This window comes from Acomys russatus, chromosome 25, assembly GCF_903995435.1.
Source record: "Acomys russatus chromosome 25, mAcoRus1.1, whole genome shotgun sequence".
In the NCBI taxonomy this organism is placed as follows: Eukaryota; Metazoa; Chordata; class Mammalia; order Rodentia; family Muridae; genus Acomys; species Acomys russatus.
Window position 1 is genome coordinate 19,493,997 of NC_067161.1, and position 21,854 is coordinate 19,515,850.

General features: G+C 39.2%; 1 protein-coding gene across 7 annotated transcripts in view; it reads right to left on the reverse strand.

The window, feature by feature from the left end:
• Positions 1-21,854, reverse strand: part of Tenm2 (teneurin transmembrane protein 2) — a 1,156,123-nt gene that overhangs the window by 986,181 nt on the left and 148,088 nt on the right. The gene's annotated exons all lie outside the window — the stretch shown is intronic.

Here is a 21,854-nt window from a genome sequence, read left to right on the forward strand (position 1 = left end):
AATATAACTTACAAAGTGCAAAGGAACGTGTGTATGAAATTTATATTATTCTTACATTAATGTAATCTTGATTTTATACAAATGTATGTGTGAATGACTTAATAAAAATTATGCGTGACTATTGTAGAGAATATTTGTATTATGGCTATATTCAGTTACAGTATAGATATGATAGCACATATGTACACATTCTTTTGTATTCTTCTACCATGTTCACTATGAAGTTTGAAAGATGACAGTGGAAACAGATGGAGAGGAATGCAATTGAGAGGAGACCTGGGCGCTCAGAAAAAGATAAAATGCTCACTGTTCTACCCTCTCCACTGGATAGGTGACTTCTTCTGAGTCTTGAACTAATTAAAAAACAGCCAACAGCTGCAGATTCTTAAATGACAGACACTCTGTCCTTGCTCTTCTCTGGCTATAAAAATGAAAAAACGTCCATCTCTACAATGGAACAGCATAAGAACCCAATCCTTGCATCTTCAGCCTTTGGCTATGACTTGCACAGGAGGAGGGGTACCAACTACCTTGGCAACAATGGGGCAAAGAAGTAAACAGGAAGGGTACCTTCTCCAGTATAAAGGGAATGAGGTGGTCCTCTCTGGGTCTACCTGTGCCTGAGTGCCCATGCTTCGATACAAGGAAGGGAACTGAAGCAGGGGTAAAGAACATTAGGAATGTGCTGTTTCAATCTCAACTGCCTGGTTTTCTCTGTTGTTTTCAGCTTCTCATTAGGCAGAGAGTAGGGCTATTCCTCACTTCATTATAGGTCATTTATATGAACCAAGTTATGAATTCTCAACACATTGAGATTATTTCCTCTGTCATTAAATATTCTTTTGTCTAAAAAGCTACTTTCAGCAACTGCTTGGCATATCCTCTTATAGTTATAAAACGACATCTATTATCAGGTAGGTGGGTTTCTGAAGAATTATTGAATTACTGTAAATGACATAAACTTACATGGTATTTATTGCATACCATCCTGGAACAACGCACATAAACCTGTGAATTGTATTTTATTTATTTTGAAAAAAAAAGTGTGCCAGTTATCACACACCAAGTTTGCATCAATTGACACTTCTCTCAGAAGCAAATGTAAACACCTGTTTCCCTGTGCCCTTGCTGGAATTAAGGAAGAGAATTAAAATCATATGTCACATTTCACTTCCTGCGATTTTCCATGCTTTAGGCGCTGTGAGAGAGCCACCCTGCATCCTTTGTTAGGGAAGCATTTTTTCCATTGCCGTTTGCCCAAGTGTGAAATGCCTTATTTCCTTAAGTCAAGTTACCTAATCTCTTGACATTACAAATATTAGCGTTTTAAAATCTGTTTTGAAATTAATACAAAAGCAAACATCATTGCTAATGTACATCTGAAAAAGGAAGGGGGGAAGAAACCATGGAAACCAGCAGAGGAATTAAAATGGTAACTCAGAATTAGATGCCAGAATAGAACCAGCAATGGGCCAGATGAGGATTATAATTGGAAGTGATTTGACAGGAATTATAAGGTGTCTTTTTGCATTCTTCTCTCCTCCCCCTCTCTGGTCATACTTTCAGGAAGGCTTGATAAATCTTACTTCTATTATTATATTTTTTGTTCCTCGTAAAACTCCTTATAAATACCACAGGCTGCCACAACCACACAAACACAGCTTATTTTAGACCACAGGATGGCACTCTGTGTGCGTACAAGTGATGAAGTATTACACTCCCCCTGGAAAGAAAAGAGAGAATGCTTCTGTGTCCCCTGGGAAGCTGTGAGAGACTGCGCTCACTGGTTGCAGTATAAACTCAGCACCTATCCTCTGGATGAGGCGAGAGCACCCACGATTTTACTTTTGCAAAGTCCCTGGGGTCTTCACAATCATACTAGGGTTAGGGAGGCAAGGCCAGGGCCACTGCCTCCTGGCTTTCTCACTGCCACAAAGAAGACTCTTAATAAAGACCCCGGAATGCTCTCACCACTCAGTTCACAGGCGGTGGTCCCCTCCTTGAAGAAATACATCAGATGAAATAGGGGCATTTTACTGTGGGTCACGTGGCATGGACACATTTCTATATCCTTGGTAGTTCTCAGTTTCCTGCATGGACATTTTCAAAAGCCATTTCAGTTCACAGGCTGAGGTTGCTTTGTGTTCAATGGGATGATGCGTGGGTCAGACGGAAACACTGCTTTTTTCTTATTTGGACAAGGGAATTTGCCATTGTTACTGCTGCAGTTGTCCTGGTTTACTATTAAAATGTGCTGTAAAGAGAAAGGTATCCTCCTGTGTTGGATGTTAGCACCTCTGACAACACCATCATTACATGGAAAGAAGTCACAAAATCCAACAGAGTTTCTCAGAAAGATGAGCACACTTAAGTAAATCTTTAGTAAACCATAAACAAAGGCCCAACAAGATCTGGATTAATGTCACACACACGATTTTCGGTGGCAAGGAGAGGAAGGCATTCCTAGTCTACGTCATGGAAAGGGGACAACGAAAGGAGACAAAGTGCAAAGCAAATTCTCACCAAAGAATAACCAGAAAATAATACAGTCTGAAAAGTCTGATGAAATAGCATCCTTGAAGGCCAAGGTAAGGCTTTTGGACTTGGCCCAACTATGGTGTGAAAGCTTTGAGCAGGAGTTCTGTGTGGTTGAGGCGGGAAAAAAAAAATCAATCTCATATCAGCACAGGAAGAGATTGGATAAGGGAGCAAGTGAAGGGAGAAGGAAGGTGTGTGAACAGGACGCGGCTGTCAAGCAATATAACAAGGACTCAGACAAGGGTTAGAGGGAAGGAAATGGAGACAAACCTGGAGGTTAGAGAGACACCTGGAAAAAGATGGACCGTCTCTGACAAGGTGAGGAAGTGAAACTCGCCAAGTGCTTCTCAGTCCCAGCTCCCAACAAAGCTGGGTTGAGCCCAACCTGCAAAGCTCTCAGCTCCTATGGCTGCTGTATGAGCTCCTTCCAAGGGGTTCTTTGTCTCTTGCCACAGGACCTGCCACTGTATTTTATTACTTTACTTATTCTACTAGAACCATCCCATCCGTAGCTCTCCACTGCCATAGGATTTCAAAGGTAAAACCCTGGAGCAAAGCAATCAGGCAAAGGATTCCTCTTGTCCATATGGATTTACAGTGGCAGGAAGTTCTTCAACAGGATCGGAGGACAGGGGTCTCTGCTTATGAGCCATAGCCTCAAATTACTCAGAAATCTGTGGTACTTTTTCACTACTATTCTCTTTGAATAGGAAAAACACCCCCCAACCACCCACACACACAATCTTACTTCAAACTGCTTAGTCCCCTGGGGCTGGTGCTGTTGGTGAGGGTGAGAATTTTGGTTTCTGGTGATCTACATAAAAGAAATATACCAAGGGCAGGCCCCTGGGCACATTGTCTTTGGCCTTTCTCTGATGACTGTCTCCTGTCCACTAGATGGTGTCCCTCAGCCAACCACTTCTGCTAACAAGATGTCTTACCCCAGTGCACAGGGCCAAGGGGATCATTGGCTATGCTTGCTCCCAGAAGTTGTGAGCAAAATAAGTCCTCCCTTGCTTTAATTTTTTCTCTGAGCTAGTTTGGTTACAGAAACGAGAAACATAGTGGCTAACTGTATACATGTTTCCAGCACCGATGGCAAACATTGTCATATGCCCCTCTTGACTTTCATTGGACCATCTTGCCTCATTCACTTTAAGACTCCTTAAAGGCTATGTCTTGGAGACTTCTTCCCAATGCTAGAAGGCCTATACCTCTGCTCTCATTTATTTTACTTGCTTTTATTACATTAAAATAGTGTGTCCTCACTTGCAGTAAGTGTCAATCACACGCGGCCAATATGTAGGATCTTAGTGTCAAGCCTTCTGAAAGATGTACCATGCATTGGGGCCTGATAATGTATCTTTGATATTCCTACCTTCTCCCACCCACAGAAACATTATCTAGTGTTTTTTTTTCCCTTCATTTAATATTGAACTGGTTGGTGAGTACTTAGTATGTACCAAGTGCTCTTCCAAGACTGAGACATATAACAGTTTAAAAACCCAAACAATCAAAACAGGAAATTATCTGTGTTCTCATGGAATTCTTAAGGAGCAAGTTTTTAATCCCAAAGTAAATACAGAAGGAAACAAATGAACCCATGTTGATGATAATACGGTTCCTGCAGTGATCAAACAGGCCTCTCTACTGACTCTCAGAAAACACTTTTAGAAGTGTCCCCACCTGGTCATTTTGCAATAATTTTTCCAGCCACTCCAATCTCATTTCTGTTGCTACCGCCCAACTAGACTGGGGGCAGCTCAGGTCTCCAAAGTCAGAATGATGCAAAAATGAGCAATTACTCTTCAGTCCTCATGTCCTTTGACCCATTGGCGGCTGTAAGGAGTAGCATCAGTTCTGTTTGAAGCTTCATGTTGTACCAGGCTTATTGGTAGGCTTTTAGTTCCTCCATGATGCTGTGTGGGGGCACTGGTGATGTTTTCTGTGGGGCCACTTCATCTCTTCCCTCTGTGTTTCTGCCTCCCTCTACTTTTAGGATTCAGATGGTATCACTTGTTCAAAGAGGATTTTCCTACTTACCTGAGTCAGTGAGAGCTCCCTCAACTCTCTCTCTCTTGTATGATCTCTGCCTTCAGAGTCTTTGTCATAGTCTTCCATTCATATGTATTTGTCTAGTGCTTTAAGAGATAAATGTTTTCCCTATAACCCTTTGTGCCAATTTTAATTATTTGCCTCATATGCTATATATATATTTATATGCATAGTACTTGAGAAGCAGCTGCACAGATGAATAGGGTGTTTTGACTGGTGTTAAACTAGTAACTTCTTGACGTAAAGATTATCTACAACATCAGGAAAATGTCAGAAAAATTCACAGTATAGAAAACACTGCAGAAATAGACATATTCTAAGAGGCAATATGGTGATGGATTTGGGAACAAGGGGATTTTGAGTTGTCAGTGGAACATTCAGAGGTAGGATGAAGGAGCCTGATGGGGCTCTTGGTTGTCTCTTCTTCATCACTAATTCTGCCCTTTTCCTTGTGTCAAAGCCACAAACTCATGGACATGACCTCTACCCTAGTGACCGGTTACACATGACACTCCCATCCCTCTGCTCAGAAATGTGTGACTACCCCATTCTAAATCAAATGATACACAATGCTCCAAACACTGGGATGACTTGATAACAAGCTTGGTTTCCAAAACAAGGCAAAAGAACATGTATTTGTTGATTTAGAAAAATTTCTATTCTAAGAACAAAGACAAAGGAAGAAATACACTGTCTTTCCCAAGGAAGAGGAAAGAGGATAGACACAGCCCTGATTGCTACCATTGGTAACTCCATGGTCTGACTGAGATAAATCCATGTGTGGATAGGAAAACTAGTGGATGGGAGGAAGCTACGCCCAAGGATATTATGAACCACTCTTTCTTCTTATTATGAACCAATAAATCAACAATAGAATGTTTAGAATTGTGCTTTCTGTGCTCTTTCCTCCCTTTTACATGGAAGAGGTCTTCCCTGATATTGAAGAGGAGTTTCGAAGAACAAGGGCAAGTAAAACAAGAAACAGCAGGAAAACTTACAAGAAATCAGATATGTTACTCAGCTTTCCCTCCGTGTAACAAAATAGCTGATGTAATTAGCTTATAAAAGAAAAAGGTTGGTTTTGCCTTCGTTTTAGTGGCTCCAGGACCCTGCCAGGGTATAGATGGTAATGCTGGGAATTATGTGATAGAGCAATCTATTAACAGGAAGAGGCAGACAGCTGAGGGAGAGACTAGGAGGGACCTCATCTTAGAAGTCCTTCAAGGAAATACTTTCCAGAGCTTACAAGGATACTCAGAATTCTTGCTGCAGAGTGAACTTTCATGGCAGTAGCTGCAGGGATGAACTAAGCGTTTTAAGAGGTAAATGGAGATGACACACTCCCTTGGGACTTACTTAAATGAAAACCTATAGGCGCAGTCACATTGATAGCACCCCTCTGCTTATGGGCCAAATATTCAATTGCCACTAGTTACACCATACTTCATAATGATACTTCTTCTTGTTTGTCCTACAACACTTCTTAGTCATTATTTTGGTATCAAGTCATCAATGTCTATGCTTTTCCATACTTGAAAACTCCATGGGCTAGATAGCTAGAGATATAATATTCCAAAAAGAGTGTCTTGCAACAATCCTGGTAACAATTCCACATATGTTGGTACCTACTTGTAAATACTGATGCTTTTCCATTTTATAGGAAGGTAAGAATGGAGGACTATTGGGTAACAGGTGGATGAATACTGCTTCTTTCAATATTCACTAAATAAACACCGTGTTGCTATATTCAAAGTTAAAAACTGCAAATAGCACTAGTCATGCATAGTCAATAATACACATGACTCAGTTGCAGTGTGGCTGTGTTCACACACATGTAAAACCACAACAGATCCAATGCAAAGATCTGGTCAGCAGTAAGTGAATGCTGACGTGGATTGTTCTACAGATGTTAAAATGGAAAATTATGTGATGGAATATGGATATGTCAAGTGAAAGGCTCTTATTCATTTATTTATTCACCCCTTCAATCATTAATAATTACGCTCATTGAGCATCTACCAGGTGGCAGGCACTCAGATAAGGGTCAGGAAGTAATGAAGTGGGTGGGCAGGATCCTCCAATCATAGATGTCTAGACTGTGGATCTGTTAAAACAAACAAACAAACAAACAAACTGCATACTATTACGGAATTTGTGGACTGATAGGAAACAGAGGTCCCTAGTTTCTCACAAGATATTTGTTGATCAAGAAAAACTCCAGACATTGCAAAAGGAACTGTTGCCATTCTGCCAAGCTGCCATCTGCCCTTCACAGTAGAAACAGTAAATGGAGAGGCTTTTGGGAGTAAATACAGGCATTTGTTTTGGATAATATTTACTTTCAGTGGAAGAGAACAAAGCAGATAATGGTTAGAGATATTACCGTGTCTGGGTTGAGCTAAGCAGGGACGCAGATGCAAACTGTACAGGAGAGGCAGTGTATGAGGGAACAGGTGGTATCAGAAAGGACAGAAGACAGGCGCTAGGCTAGCTTGATTTTTGCTATCCTTTGACAGGAGTAGATTTACGTATCAGATGGATTCATGACTCCCATGAACATCCCAGATTCTAGATTTCATGTCTTTAGATCAAGGTTGTTCATTATTGAGTGCATTCCTGGATTTAGCCCTCTTGCCATCCCTCATATAAATCATCTTATCCTACAAATAAAGCTTTCCAAGGATCATGAAGATGATACCATTCAAATACTGGTTGTTTTAGAAGAAAGGGTTAAACAGATCTAGAGACAATTAAAACTTGCCTGAGAACACTAAGATTACAAACCACAGTATAATGTCCTCTGATATACATATAGTGCGTCCAGGTTCTGCCAGGCTCTGGGTTATTAATTTGTGTCTCCTCACATGCTCCAAAAAGATAGCTTGCTTTTGTTGTTTATAATAGAAATGGTAGTAAGCTATCATGGAAAATATAACTTCCACCCATCATGGTTTGATGAGTAGATAACATTATATGTGCATATAGAAAAACATCAGCGTTATCCGTTGGACACTGTGTATTCCATTAGGCATTTGAAAGACAATAGGATGATTCTCTGTATCCTTGCTCATATGTACAGGAAAACATGCTGAAAGCTCATTAAATAAAGATCATATCTATGAGGTACTACGTAGACTTTTTAAAAAAAATCCTGGAAAAGGAGCTACCAGGGTGGAGGCTGAGAAAAAAATTAAAAACTTACGGTTGGCAGAGTAAACAACCATTGGTGTAACTACACATTCTCACACACCTAATGAAAGCAATCCTGAAGAAGCCCTTTTGGGATTTACTTCATGGTTTGTCTCAAACGTTATAGGTACTATCAATCAGAATATTCTCTTAATCTGGCCATAGACTGGTTTTATAATGGATATAAAACAGATACTTTGGTAATGAGACTTGAATCTGGAACTTTTAGTAAAACTGTAGAAAAAGAGCCTTTCTACTTTTCTAGTGGAGTCAGTGATGATACAATAAACTGTAGTTTTGAGACTTGGCAGCCATTTTAGAATATGAGGAATAACCTGTTTAAGAAAGAAGGCATTGAAAAGAAAACAGAACTGATGGACAGAGAGTGACCAGTACCCTATAAAATACAGAACTGATGGACAGAGTGTGATCAAAAGCTGATAAAATATAGCACCTAGATCTAGCCATGCCTGAAGATATGATGCATTTACCCTAAACTTTATCAGTATGAGCTAAGAATTATAAGATTATATTTATATAATTTATATTTTAATTTATATACTTTATATAAGAATATAATTTATATATGATTATAGCCACATTGACTTTTGAGCTATCTGTACTTACAGCAACCCTAACTACAGATGTGTGGAATGTGCTTACAGGACATGACTCTGGAAAGCCAAATAGGAGTGATGAAGTCTGAATTCTGTGACCGTGCACAGCAGGTTTGTATTTTGAAGTCCTCATCCTTAAAAAGTGACGATTTCAGATTCTAATAACATGACTATATTTAAAAATAGCTTCTTCGGGGATATAATTAAGATAAGTGAGATCACTGGGATAGAACCTAGTCTGATATTACTGGTTTCTTGGTATAGAGAGAATCATGTAGAGACACAAGTTAAAGATAGGTATCTGTAAGCCAAGAAGAGGGTAGGTACAGAAAAAACCAATCCTAGGGTACCTTAGTTGGTAACGTCCAGATTAGGGGACTATCATGAAATGCATATATATCAATACCATAGTTTATCTGAGGGATTAGGACCAAGACCCCCAAGGATAACAAAGCACATGGTTGCTTAACTCCTTTATACAATATGGTAAAAAAATTATTATAAAATCAAGATATAGGGTTTGAATATTTCCTATGCATATCTTACTGAATATTCAAATTATCTCTAGATGACTTTAAATATAGGCTATAAAGGCTATGTAAATGATTATTATAGTGTTGATATAAGGACGAGAAAAATTGCTAATGCTCAGGCAGATGCAATAATTTTTGTAATATATTTATACCCTATTGGTTGAATCCAAAGCATAGTTCATGAAGACAGAGGGCCAGCATTATAGCTCTGTTGTCCAAAGCATAGAGCCTACGGTGTTTTATTAGAGTAAATATCGGAAACAAGTATAGGCGAGTCCCCAGGAAGAAATAATTCCATGATTGAAGAGACAGGGTTGAGAAGTGGCTAGACTGAGAAGCAGCAATTAAAGAACCAAAACAAAAAAGAACAGAGCAAGGTGGCACACATGCCAGTACTTGGAAAGGAGGATCAGTTCCTTGATGCCTACCTGGGCTACATAGTGAGATCTTGTTTCCAAATACATAATTTATAGCAGTTAGTAAATTAGATAAACCCACAATAACTAACATATAGAACAATATAAAGAATGTTGAAATGGGTGTGAAAAGATGGATATGCCATCTTGAATATTATTTAATGTTTCAGTATTCAAACCTTTCAGATCATGATGAAAGACAAGCCATAAAGGTTGGCTGTGGCTTTGACTCTTCAAATCGCTATTTGTTTTGAAATTTAAAACAATACACGAAAACAATCAACCACTGCCAAGGAGTCCATGAAATGACCCTCCACCAAGCAAGCCCCAGAGCCTCGATGTGGCCAGCCTGATAAATGCCAGACAATTTCCACTTCATCACTTTGAGACACCTGGCTTCTAAGAAATGAGTTAGAGAGGGTTTCTACTTCAAAATGGTGTTGACTTTATTTCCATCTGTGCACAATGGAATCCCAATATAAACAAATAGTCTAGCCTTTCATCAGTGATGACAAGAAATTCTCCATCACAGAACCTTTGCAACTTCCCAGCCCCAAGGATTTTCCTTGTTACCATCATGAGGTCCGTTGGCTCTAGGGGTTAGGAGCTCGGAGAGTATGAGTGAAAAGTGAGGATGAGTCAGTGGTGGCAGGGAGAGAAGGAAGGAACTTGTATTTGAAGATGAATTTTTAGAAATTGGAATTTTATGCCCTTAACCTGGGTGTGAGGGCTCATTCCTGGCTACATTCTGCCTGCTCATCTTGATACACAAAGATGTGGGTGGATGGAGCGGGGATGCATTTGGTAACTCAAAGGGACCTGCTCCGATCTTGTTTCTTACTCTCTGCTTCCCAAAGGAGACCAATGTTGTTTTCTCTGTCCTGAGTATTATGAGGGGGCAAGTAAAAGTGTGCTTTACTGCAGACAGAAAGCCACCTGAGCATCTTTGAGTGTTTGCATGGATTTTTACCCATGCTCGTGTGTTAAACAATAGCACTTTTCTTATTTATTTATTTATTTATTTATTTATTCACCTTACATCCTGATAGTAGCACCCTTCCTTCTCTTCTCCCAGTGCCACCCTCCCTTCTTCCCCCATCCCTCCTTCCCTGTTCAGAAAAGGGGAGTACACCATTAACCCACCCCAGCTTTTGACTGAGTGCGCCATCTTCCCCTGTGGCCTGGCAAGGTAGCCCTACTTTTCTTTGTCCAGTAGCACTTCCAAACTTAATTGATTATTAATTTTAATATTTATTCTATAAACTCCATCCTCCATATCAACTTACCCTATACACATTTATACACATTGTGGTTCTGTGGAGCTTTGAACATGAGAATTATGTATGTTTCTTTCTGATTCTATCAAATGCTAACTTTCCATCATGGCTGGGGCATTTCCTGTTGTATCATGGTAAAATTAAGTCTTTTATACTGGGGAAAATGAAATCAAATGCTTTTCTTATCATATTAAGTGAATAAATTATATGTTAACAAGTATTTTCTTGTTTTGATAATGGAAAAATAGTTGAGCACAATTTCACTCTCCCTAATTGTCATAAAGGATATGTGCTTTTAGTATGAAATACCAAAAAAAAAAAAAAAAAGTGATATTCACGAGTGAGGCAAAAGTGGGCTCAGATTTGTGAAATTTAGGACTCCCTTCACAAATCATTGTCACTTTACATAAACATAGGTCAGAGATTTTCAATTCTCTCCCTAATATATGTTTTCAACTGGTTAATTTTTTACTGTTTTCAAATTTTAAATTATATGTATTAGTAGTATGTGTGAGAGGTGCAAGGATGCTGGAGAAGTGCAGTCGGCATGTGCTGTGGCCATTCTTTGGCGCTCACAGGAAAACTTTCGAGAGTTGGTTCTGTCTTTCCTTTCACAATAGGCACAAGGGATGGAACTCAGGTCATTAACTTGGGTGACACATGCTTTTTTCCTGCTGAGTCATCTCATCTGTCATCTGTGTTCTTGTTGGGGATTTTAAACACTGAGCTATAAATGAAGAAGGAAAAACAAAGGAGAAAAGGTACTCTTGTCTTAAATCTTATAGTTATATCTCCAATACTACAACTTTTGTTTTTAAAATAGAATTCAAATAAGAGTGCATGAGGAGCCAGCTAGCTGCAGTTATACTGTCTTTAGGAAAATATTTACTCAATTCCTACACAAATAGCAAGGTCAAGACTTGGCCTTCCACTTCCTCCACCAGGCCTCCCACCCCAGATCCTGTAGTGCTGATTTCCCTCTGTGAAACTCAGGGAGTATTTATGGCGGCTGCCACTGTTTTGGCACTTAACATATGCTACTTGGCATTGTTAATTATCTTTTTTATGTGCATGCCCTGTCTGTCCAAGTAGCTGAGTCTCCTTGACTGTAAGGGCAGTGTCTTAGAACACTGTGATCTTCAACACTTAGCAAACTGCTTTGCAAGGTTAGGTTTCAACATATGCTCTGGATGATGGTGGTGATGATGCCAACGGGAGAGACATTATTATTCACTACACCCAGGATGCCTGGGCATCCTGAAAGCGCTCTGTTGTGAGCCACCAAAGAGTTTTGAAGATAACAGGAACTCAGCATGCATCTAGTCAGTTAGAAGCAATTGTTTTCAGTCTAAATAAAGAAGTATTTTTCAAAAGTATATTCAGCTTTTTAATTAATTCATACTGCATTTCTAATCCATAAAATAACTGTTTTATTGTTTCAAGATGTATTAACTATGTATATGTGTTTGTGTGTAGCTATGGGCATTTGAATACAGGTATCTACAAGAGGCCAGAGGCATGGGATCACCTGAAACTGCAGTTACAGGCAGTTGTAAGCTGTCCAGCATGAGTGTTGGAAACCAAACACCTGTCATCTGTAAGAGCAGGAAGTGCTCTTACCCACTGAGCCATCTCTTCAGTTCATCTACTGTCTAGATCTAATGTTCTCCATTTCCACCTCGTATCCATATTTGTTAACAAAGCTTTGTAAAATGAAAAGGACAGGACGCCACTAAAGGCCGGATATATAAGAAACTTGAAAGATGAAACCCAATACAGCGCATTTAAGAATTTACCTCCTGGGTCTATGTAGATGGTCCAGAATATAAAGTCTGGTACAAGCTTGAGGATGTGAGTTTGAATCTCTAAGAACCATGGCTAAAGCTGGGCACAGTAGTCATATGCTCATAATCTCAGTCCTGGGGCGGCTGAGACAGGGGGATGATCCCTGAGGCTTGCTAGCTAGCGAATATAGATAAACGTGTGATGTACAGGCTTGGTGAGAGACCCTGTCTCAAAATATAGAATGGGGGGTGACTGGAAGACCATATCAGGAGAGACCTGATTTTGGCTTCTGGCCTCTATGTGCTTGTGCACATGCCTACACACACCTACGTGCCCTAACACACTGTCTCTACTGTTGATTCTTATGTACAATTAGATTTGAAAGCTATCATTACAAATCCTATTCTCCACTATCCGTTTTAACTAAAGTAGAGCCGTAGATTTTCTTTTCCTCAACATTTTATAGAATCTACATTTTCAATAACCATTCAAGGAATATGATCAGTGTATAGAAAAGAAAAAGGTTTAATTCACATGCCTACATATTTACAATGCCATTTCCCACACGGCTTAACAAAAGATTTAAAACAAATTTTAAATCTTCTTAAAAACAAAATAAATAATTGGAAATATTCAGACTGAAGGAAAATCAGAGTGGAAAACAAGAGATAATCCAAAATGTATAAAGATAACCTTCATAAGCTGTATGTGTATGGCCATACTCAACACGTGTCCACATGGGTACTAAAGCTGTCTTCCTGAAATCAAAGCAAATAGTGCTGAGTAGGTGCAATAGAACCACCCATACAAGAAAAGCAACTTATTTTATTGTGCTTCATCTTTCTAAAACGCCATTGGACGTGACAGAAGCCTCCTCCCTTGAGTCATTATGCCACATATTATAATAGGCTTATGCTATGCTTTCTTAAAGTTTCCACTAGCTTTATCATGTAGCATGAGGACAAGGAACAATTTGGCAATATCAATTCTACCAGAAGGCCTAATGGCATATCTGTCCAGAAAAGACCATTCTAGAGAATTAGATCTGTTAATATTATTCCTTACTACTCTGGTTTGGAAAATGACTATGAAGAAGATGCAAATGGCATACAATCATACCAACCTAATTAGTCAATATTTTCTATTGATAATTTAAATACCGGTATACTGCCTTGACTTTCATTCATACAGAGAGATGGATATGGATTTTTTTCATTAAAAATTTAAGGTGACAAGTTTCGTTCATGTTTAAGATAGTGAAAATTTACTTCTTGTGAGAATTTAGATGATGGTTTTTTCAGTGTTTATCTTAGAAAATTTTTATTTCTTATTCATTAGTTTTGTGTGTGTATGGGTGTGTGGGTGTGTGCAAGTATGTGTGCAATGCATATTTGAGCCTGCCTGTGCCACAGGGCATGTGTGGTAGTCAGAAGACAACTTTACCGAGTCAATTTTTTCTTTTTACCTTTATATGGGTCCAAGGGGGAAAACTCGAGTCATCGTTCTTACTTGGCAGGTGCTTTTCCTGTTAATTCATATTGCAAATACAGAAATACAGTTTTCAGCCAGTCTCAACCCTGGGGTAATAATTTTTATATAACTCAGTATCTATACATTAAGATCTGTAAGAAATTTTCCTTAGGTTAAAAAGAGTGTGCAGCCTGAGGAGAGGGCTGAGCAAGTAAGACACTTGAGGCGTAGGCGTGAGGACCTGAGTTTAGTTTCCTCCAAACCCACTTAAAACGTTGGGCATGGCTATGGCTGTGTATGCGCTTGTAATCCCAAGCCAGGCAGGATCAAGAGTGACTGTTAGCTAGCAGCCTGATCTCTAGACTCTGTGAGAAGTCTTGTCTTACAGCAATAAGGTAGAAAATTCTAGAGCACACAGGGATGCATATCAGTACACACATACACCACACACAAATACCACACACAAAGGAGGGGGAAAGTTATTCAGTTGTGTTTCCTCTCAGCAGATTTCCAAATGGAGATTCAGATGTGTTGGTCACCTTCAACATTCCTACTGCAGCTACTCGTGTCTCCTAGGTCTGTCTGACATGAGCGTGTTGCATCTGGGAAATGAAATGACAGGCACAGGATAAAGAGAGATGCCACACAGCAGAAGATTCCTGGAGAGCTGACTGTCTGCCTCCCACTATTTACCACTTGCTTGGCCTTGAATAAATCCTCCTTTCCATGGAAAGTTGGTGTTGTACTGTATTTTACTGTGTTGCTTAGCGTTGCTACTAAAATTAAAGGTGAGGACGTCACTAAACATTTTGAGGTGTGTATAAACTGTTTTCTAAGTGCAGATATGTGTCTCTCCTTTAATTCTTTAAGTAAAATGCTAGTATGGGGCTATGGAGAAAGAGCTGAGGTTCAAAGTCCATGGAGCAGGGCTGTCTGCAGGGTCATACACATAGGAGCCAACACCTTCTCTACTTGCTTTTGGACAGTGGTGTTATGGTACGGCTTTTCTTAATCCCTAGCTTTCTAGCTCTGTGCTAAGCATCAAGTTCACGACCTATCAAACTACTATCCTAACTCTAATGCACTCTTTTCCTTGTTCTCCTTTTCATTGGGCAGCTCTGCCCATTTCCTGCAGCCTTCCTGTTGATGCCTGGGCTTATAGGCAGGAGTCTTCAAAGCAGCCTTCCTTTTCATTTTCAAAAGCAGACCATTTGCCTTAGAAAGGCAGGAACCCTGTGCACCTAGATGAGACCTCAGTCTCCAGACCCTTGGTAAGTGCATCTACACTTTCTGTGTATATCCTGTGGCCAAGACTTTCATGTCTTTGCTCACGTTCAATTATTTCATTATAGGTTTCTCAAAGGGAGAAATCCAGGTTTGTAGTGGAGATTTCAGGTGCCTGAGCAAGGATGTAGCCTAGCTGATGTGGGAGCTCCCTTCCATCCAACTCCTACCACCTTGCTTTCTATTATGCATGCACCTTGTACATGACGTGGAAACCATCTTGGTCCCCAGGTGCCCTTCTTGCAGGTGTGCTTCAAATATCTTATTTCTTATTTGCAAAACAGTGATCTCGTAGGTTTCAGACATATGAGCAGTGCAGTAAAATAAGAGACACTATTGGCTTGTCTCAGAAGAACATGTTAAAACATATTGCTGATCATACTCTTGCATATTATGTTAAGATGCTCACACGAGTGGTTGTTGGTTTTCTTGTAACTGTGAGGTGCTAACACTACAGATGTGAGTGCGCATCAAGCTCCCCAAGCAAAACAAATTTCTGGGCCACATGAAGCACTTATTTTTCTCACATTGAGACCTGAACTTTAGTCTCCATTTTCCTAGATTTAATAAAGATGTGTCATCCAGGACCTCTTTCAAAGCACAGACTTGAAGAAACAACAGTTAGAGGAGTCAGTTCCACACAGTTCAAAGACCTCAGCAAACAGCTACCTGGCCCAGATCTTGAATTTCATAGGTCTCGCCCATTTAGAGGTGCGGTTTTCTCCCGTATACACTCAAATCACATCTCCTTTGTGTGGAAAAATAAGATTTCATGCACAATCAAGTTTATCTACCTCCAATCAATAAAAGCATTAAAACAGATATAAAAGAAATACAGTTAACCAATTTAAATATTATTGAAAGTCTTGTAGAACTACAGATACGCTGAATGTGAAGTTTCCTAGTTGAAAGGTGTGTTGAAAGCAGTTCAGGCAACACTAGAATGCTTTCAAACGATGCGCAGCCACTTATGAAAACTATTCAGGTGCCTTCCCTAATCTGAAAGGGAGTGCTTTTTCATAGCATTAGCTTTATAATGAGCGTTTTCAGACAAATTTCAAAGGGTGCATGGTTCACATACTTTAAACTAAATTCACTCATAATTTAGCATCTGACAAAAGCTAAAGCTTAATTGTCTTTAAAGAGGCTATAGAAGGAAAACATTTTCCTTATTCACAAACATAGAACTAAACAGTGGGACTTCCTCCTATTCACACCCCTCCCTAATTTTCCTAAGAACAATGGCTCTGCTGAGAGCAGGGCATGGAGGGACTGAGAGCACAGATGCCAGGGTGCTTGGGAGGATGAAAGTCACCAGCAGTGCCTTTCACTGCCTGGTACCCTGGGTTGGTACACGTTGGCGATATCATTGTCAGCATGGAGGCTGGAAAGGATGAGGGCTCGCCCTCTGTGCTAACATGGGGTACCTGACCATTCATCATCGACTGACATTGCGTACTATGTCATTTCAGCTTATCTTACCACTTGCTACATTACAGGGTGAGGAGGCTGTCGAGATCTCAGTAGCACAGTGACCATCAGGAGACAGACTGGGGAAAGGCAAAGGCTTGCCACGGCAGGCTTTGCTCTGATGATTTCTATGTGTCTTTAGACTAAGTCACATAACCCTCCTGGCTTCAATTGGCTGTCCATGAGACAGTAATAATACACACTCCCTCTAGGACTGAAAATGTACACGAGTTTACACACACTCTGCACCTAGAACAATCCCTATGCTCTATCTAGCACTTAACAAGTTTTATGACTTTTGCTCTTATTGTTACATCTTTCCCAAATGTCATATTCTGAATCCTCTGGGCTAATATAAATTTGATGTATCTATTTACCTCTTTCCTCATGTGCCACTCAATTGGTAGAACTCCTTTGGGAGACAAAAAAAAAAAAAAAAAAAAAAAAAAAAAAAAAAAAAAAAAAAAAAAATCTTCATATACTCTTTAAAGAATAAATTCCAGAGTTTCAGTCAAGTATTTTAGGCACAAGTGCCTTTGTGCTGTAGCTTGTTAGAGTAAAGGAATACTTTTACACCACCATTTTGAGGAAGATGGCAGCTCTCACAGAAAGTGGCATTTGGTAACACAGTATCTAAAGGAGGCCTTGCTGTCAGCCATTTAAGAACACAACAAACAAGACAAAAAAAAAAAAATTTTTTTTTTTGAACCTACCAAAGAATTGGAAGAAAACACCAAAACAAAACAAAAGTCCTGCTCAGGTAAAGCTTTTTAAAATATCAAGTAATTTTCATAATTGTGACACTTGGCATAGTTTGATAGGATCTTCTGTCGATTCCCAGATTTTAAGACAATAATCATTACATTATTTTCTGTAGCCCTAGCACTGCACCGTAACCTCCTAATTAGGATAAAAAATAGATCCAGGAGCAGCCCTGGCAAGTCACAACAAGTCAATATTTTTAATAAGGATTAATTTAAGAAAAAAAAACTCTACAAGGTTGTATTAGAGGCAGTTCTGGCATGTCTATTGATTAACAGTTGGCATTACATCTCATAAAGGGCTCATTATGTAAAGTATCAATCTAAGCACCATGCTCCCCCCTCTTAAATACTATTGATTTGTTTTGATGTGTTTTTTAAAGCACAGTTTGGGAGCTGAGAAGATTAAGACTTGAGCCGTGCGAAAGCATTGTCCATCATGTCGAGGTGCAATGGAGAGAGAAAGAGATCAGAGAAAAGGCCAAGGTCTGTTGTGTCTCCCTTGTCTGGCACAGGAAACAAGCTTCTCTGCCCTCATCTGAAGGGGTTCTTAATGGGTGTCATCAGCTCTGGGCTGAGCCTTGGCTCCAGCTGGCATCCTCCTGAGAGAGGAGGCAGGCTATGCTCTCCTGAAATCATTTTCTGGGTCCCTTCTATGCTTGTTTCTTTCAAATGCATATAAACCATATGTATGTGTGTGTGTACAATATAACACATGTATCTAATATATATATTATATTATTTATATATACATATATATATATATATATATGGTTAGATGCAAATAAACATCAAGGCCCCGTGGAAAGCATCCTCATTGCCATTCTATGCACCACAGAAGCAGGAGCTGCAGGAAGACCTCATAGCAAGGCCACAGGTGCCCGCGCCTCATGAATATGCAGTTCTGACATTTGAAACTCTTCAGCAGATTTCACAGCCCCTTTCTTCATTGACACCAATTCCTTTCCAATCACAAGGGTTTTCAAATAAACACGGTTGGTTTCAAGCTGCCACCAGTACTTCCTGATGTAATCTCAGTCCACATTTCTGGAAGGAAGGCAGACTGATCCACTTAATTGTATTTTAAATAAAATAAAAAAGAAACCCTCATTTAAAAAATAATAATAAAAAAGTGAGCAGCCTGTGTGGTAAATGCTAGGTGGCACTGCTGTACTGCCAAAGCTCCAGAGGATTCCAGAAGGATCACTGAAGCAGGCCACCTCCCTTTCCACACTTGCATAAGGTGCTATTATGAGTGAATACTTGGGAACGTTCAGTCCTTTCTTAGAAATGCATTAAAGAAGTCATGACAAAGCTTTACTGCTGGAAGGTTAGCAGTTTTCAAAATGAATGCAAAATTGGGTCCATCTAAATATGTTCACTCAGTTTATTTAAATGACCAAACTAAATAATAGCAATAATTTACCACAAAAGGCGCTCGAGATAAAACAAAATACATTCTTGACATAAAACAAACTACATTTTCTATTACCTTTTAAATTGTGACCATTCAATTTTAGGAAACACTGCCTCATATTTTTTTCATAGATAAACAAAGCTAGTATTATGTGCTTAGGTGCAAAGACAGAAACATGTCTTTGGTGATCCTATGGCTACACATGGGGAAACTAAAGAGCAGATGCGCAATGAAGAAAATAAGGGCCAGAGTTGCAAGATGGCACACAGCACCAGGACAAGCCTTCCATAGGGGTGGAAAACCTTTGAACATGACTGCTTCCTTTTCCTCCTGGTGAAATATATGCCACATACATGCCATGATGAAAGTAGACATCCATTCAAGGCCTTTGGGTCTGAAATGAGTCCTCTCTCGCAGAGTGAGTGGAGTGGGAGTAAAGCATCCCAGGCTGACTTCATTTTGGAATGGGAACCTTTGTGGATCCAGTTGCATTAGTTTTCCTTAAGGCTTTTTAGCTAGTTACTTAAAATCAACCCTAGCTCTGCTAAGCAAAGGAACACTGGCCCTACCGCCTACCACTTCGTGACAGTTAATAAGGACAAGTGTTTTCGAGAGGTAGTAAAAATCACACTGTAAAATTAGATTATGGTCATGTTACACTGGACTGCAGATATGCTAATGGGCAATGAATTGTATACTTAAACAGATGAATGTTATAATACATATTTCTATATTAGCAAAGCTGTTAGGAAGAGATAGAAGATAAATTACTGTGGTTATGATCCATATCATAAAAACACACTCAGTAATAAAAAGACAGAAAGTATTGATATAAGAGGACAATTAATATACAGAAACTTCTTTGACTGATTGTATAAATTTTCATCATGGTAGCTTATCATTGGGCCCTCCATGATCTTGGGAAGGTCACTTGAGAGACTGGAAAAATCTTACTATCTTCCATTTATTCCTTCTTAATTTTAAGCAATGGACTCTGTCTTTCATGACTGATTTCTTTTCCAAGATTATTCCAGAGCTCAAGAAATATCTGAGTTTTCCCAAATTCTCCCACCAAAACTTCTCCCTTTCAAAAGACACAGACTTGCTAGTCTTGCTACATGGGAACTTATAAATTTTCAGTTGAACATATAAATTATGTTTTCATCTGAAAAATCCACCCTTACTTTTATTCAGTTTATGAGCCAGGAATGCTTTTGATATGTAGACAAGAGAGATGAGATCATGCTATCGAATGGAGGCTGCCAATCCTGGTTGCATGTCAGAGTCACAGAAGGCACAGTAAAAACACACTGAAGCCCACACATCCACCCATAGCCAACAATCCTCAACTACTTTGGGTCCAAAAAATTTTAACTCCTTAAGTTCTTCTCAAGTGAATCCCACGCACGCTGAGGACTGTGAGCTGCTGAGAAAACCAGACCAAAGGGAGATGTGCTCACTCTAGGTGATGAGGGAGGAGCTATCTGAACCATATCTTGAAATGGGTATGGAAATGGAAGAGGTTTTCAGAGAAGACAGTATCTCACTTTCTTCTTTCTTCTTTAAGGTGTATCATTCTTCAGGAGAACCATAAAAATAATCCAGGAAAGAAGCCGAAAAACCAAACACATCCAAGGGGATGCTACGTAACGAATTTTAAGGCCAAGAGGGAATAGAGCTAAGGACCAAGAAGGAAGCAGTCACCTTGGTTATACCTCAGGACACTGTGGACATGTATCCAACCTGGAACCTATTACTGTATGTTAAGGTAAAATAGTGTGCTGATACATCAGCTTGAAGGACTGTCTTATTTTCTAACAGTCATCCCTCCTAAGCTCCGTGTGACTCTTTAGATGATGCTTATGTTCTTCTCCATTCTACAACCCAGGTGCCCCAATGCTGCTAAAATAAAAAAGCCAGCTCTATACGCTTTTCTTCCTCTCTTAGAAAAGTCTAGGTAGTTGTAGAATATTTGTTATATCCAAACAGAATTCCATATCACAAGCACTGTTGTGTGGATAAGGAATAAATCTGGCTGAGGAAAGGGAGCTCATTGTAATTTAAGTGCCTAGACGTACAAAAAGTAAAAGTTTTGTATTACAAAGTTTATTTACTCATAAAGGAGGTTCAGGATTACTAAGATCTCTTTCTGTGTCACTCTAGTCTCTTCTCCTCTCCTTTGTCTTATATATATGTATACACAAACTAATTCTAAATAGATCCCTCAAATAGATAACATAAGACATTCTGTTGTTAACTTTTCAGGAAGTCAATGAGATATTTGGAATAGGAATATTGACACCACAAGAGTAGGCAGATGCTTCAAATAAAGGCTGCCCAAATCCCAGAATAAATTCTTATATATATACTTAGACATTGTTGCTTCAGAGTCACACATTTACCCAAACTTAAGCTACTACAACCACAGGAATTATAATATGGTGTCTCCTGGGACTACCATATATAATTTTCCTCCAGGGTTCATCAAAATTATAGTCCTTAATATCTTTACTCTGATTGTTTTACTAAAGCATAGGGCCTATAATTCTGCTTCTGTCCAAATAATCTTTCAAAAATTTCCTCTGGTGGTCAAATTGGTACAAAATTAACCACAAGCTGTGCAGTAGTGCACAAAATCTAGTTCACAGTCATAATTTTCATACAGACTATAGTTTCTTCTCATATTTCAAAACTTCTACAAACCTACGTAAATTTCTCCATGTGAATATAGACCTGAAACTATGAGTAGAATATTTCTAGTCTATTTCCATCTTTAATTTTCTCAAGGTTGTTTCTAATATTTTGTAAATACCTAAATTGAAAATAAAGGTTACAATGGTATTTACTAGATATGCTTTATAAAACTGTCTTCTCATGTAATTTCCTCTACAATGTTATTTAAGAAGCCTTCATTAATTCATGTGTATACAGTGAAGTAGGGGCCGAATGTGCTCATATGTAAGGATGCCATCAGAAGCCAGAAAGGGCTGTTGGATCTCCTGTAATGAGAATTACATATGCTTGTGAGAACCATCCCCTTGT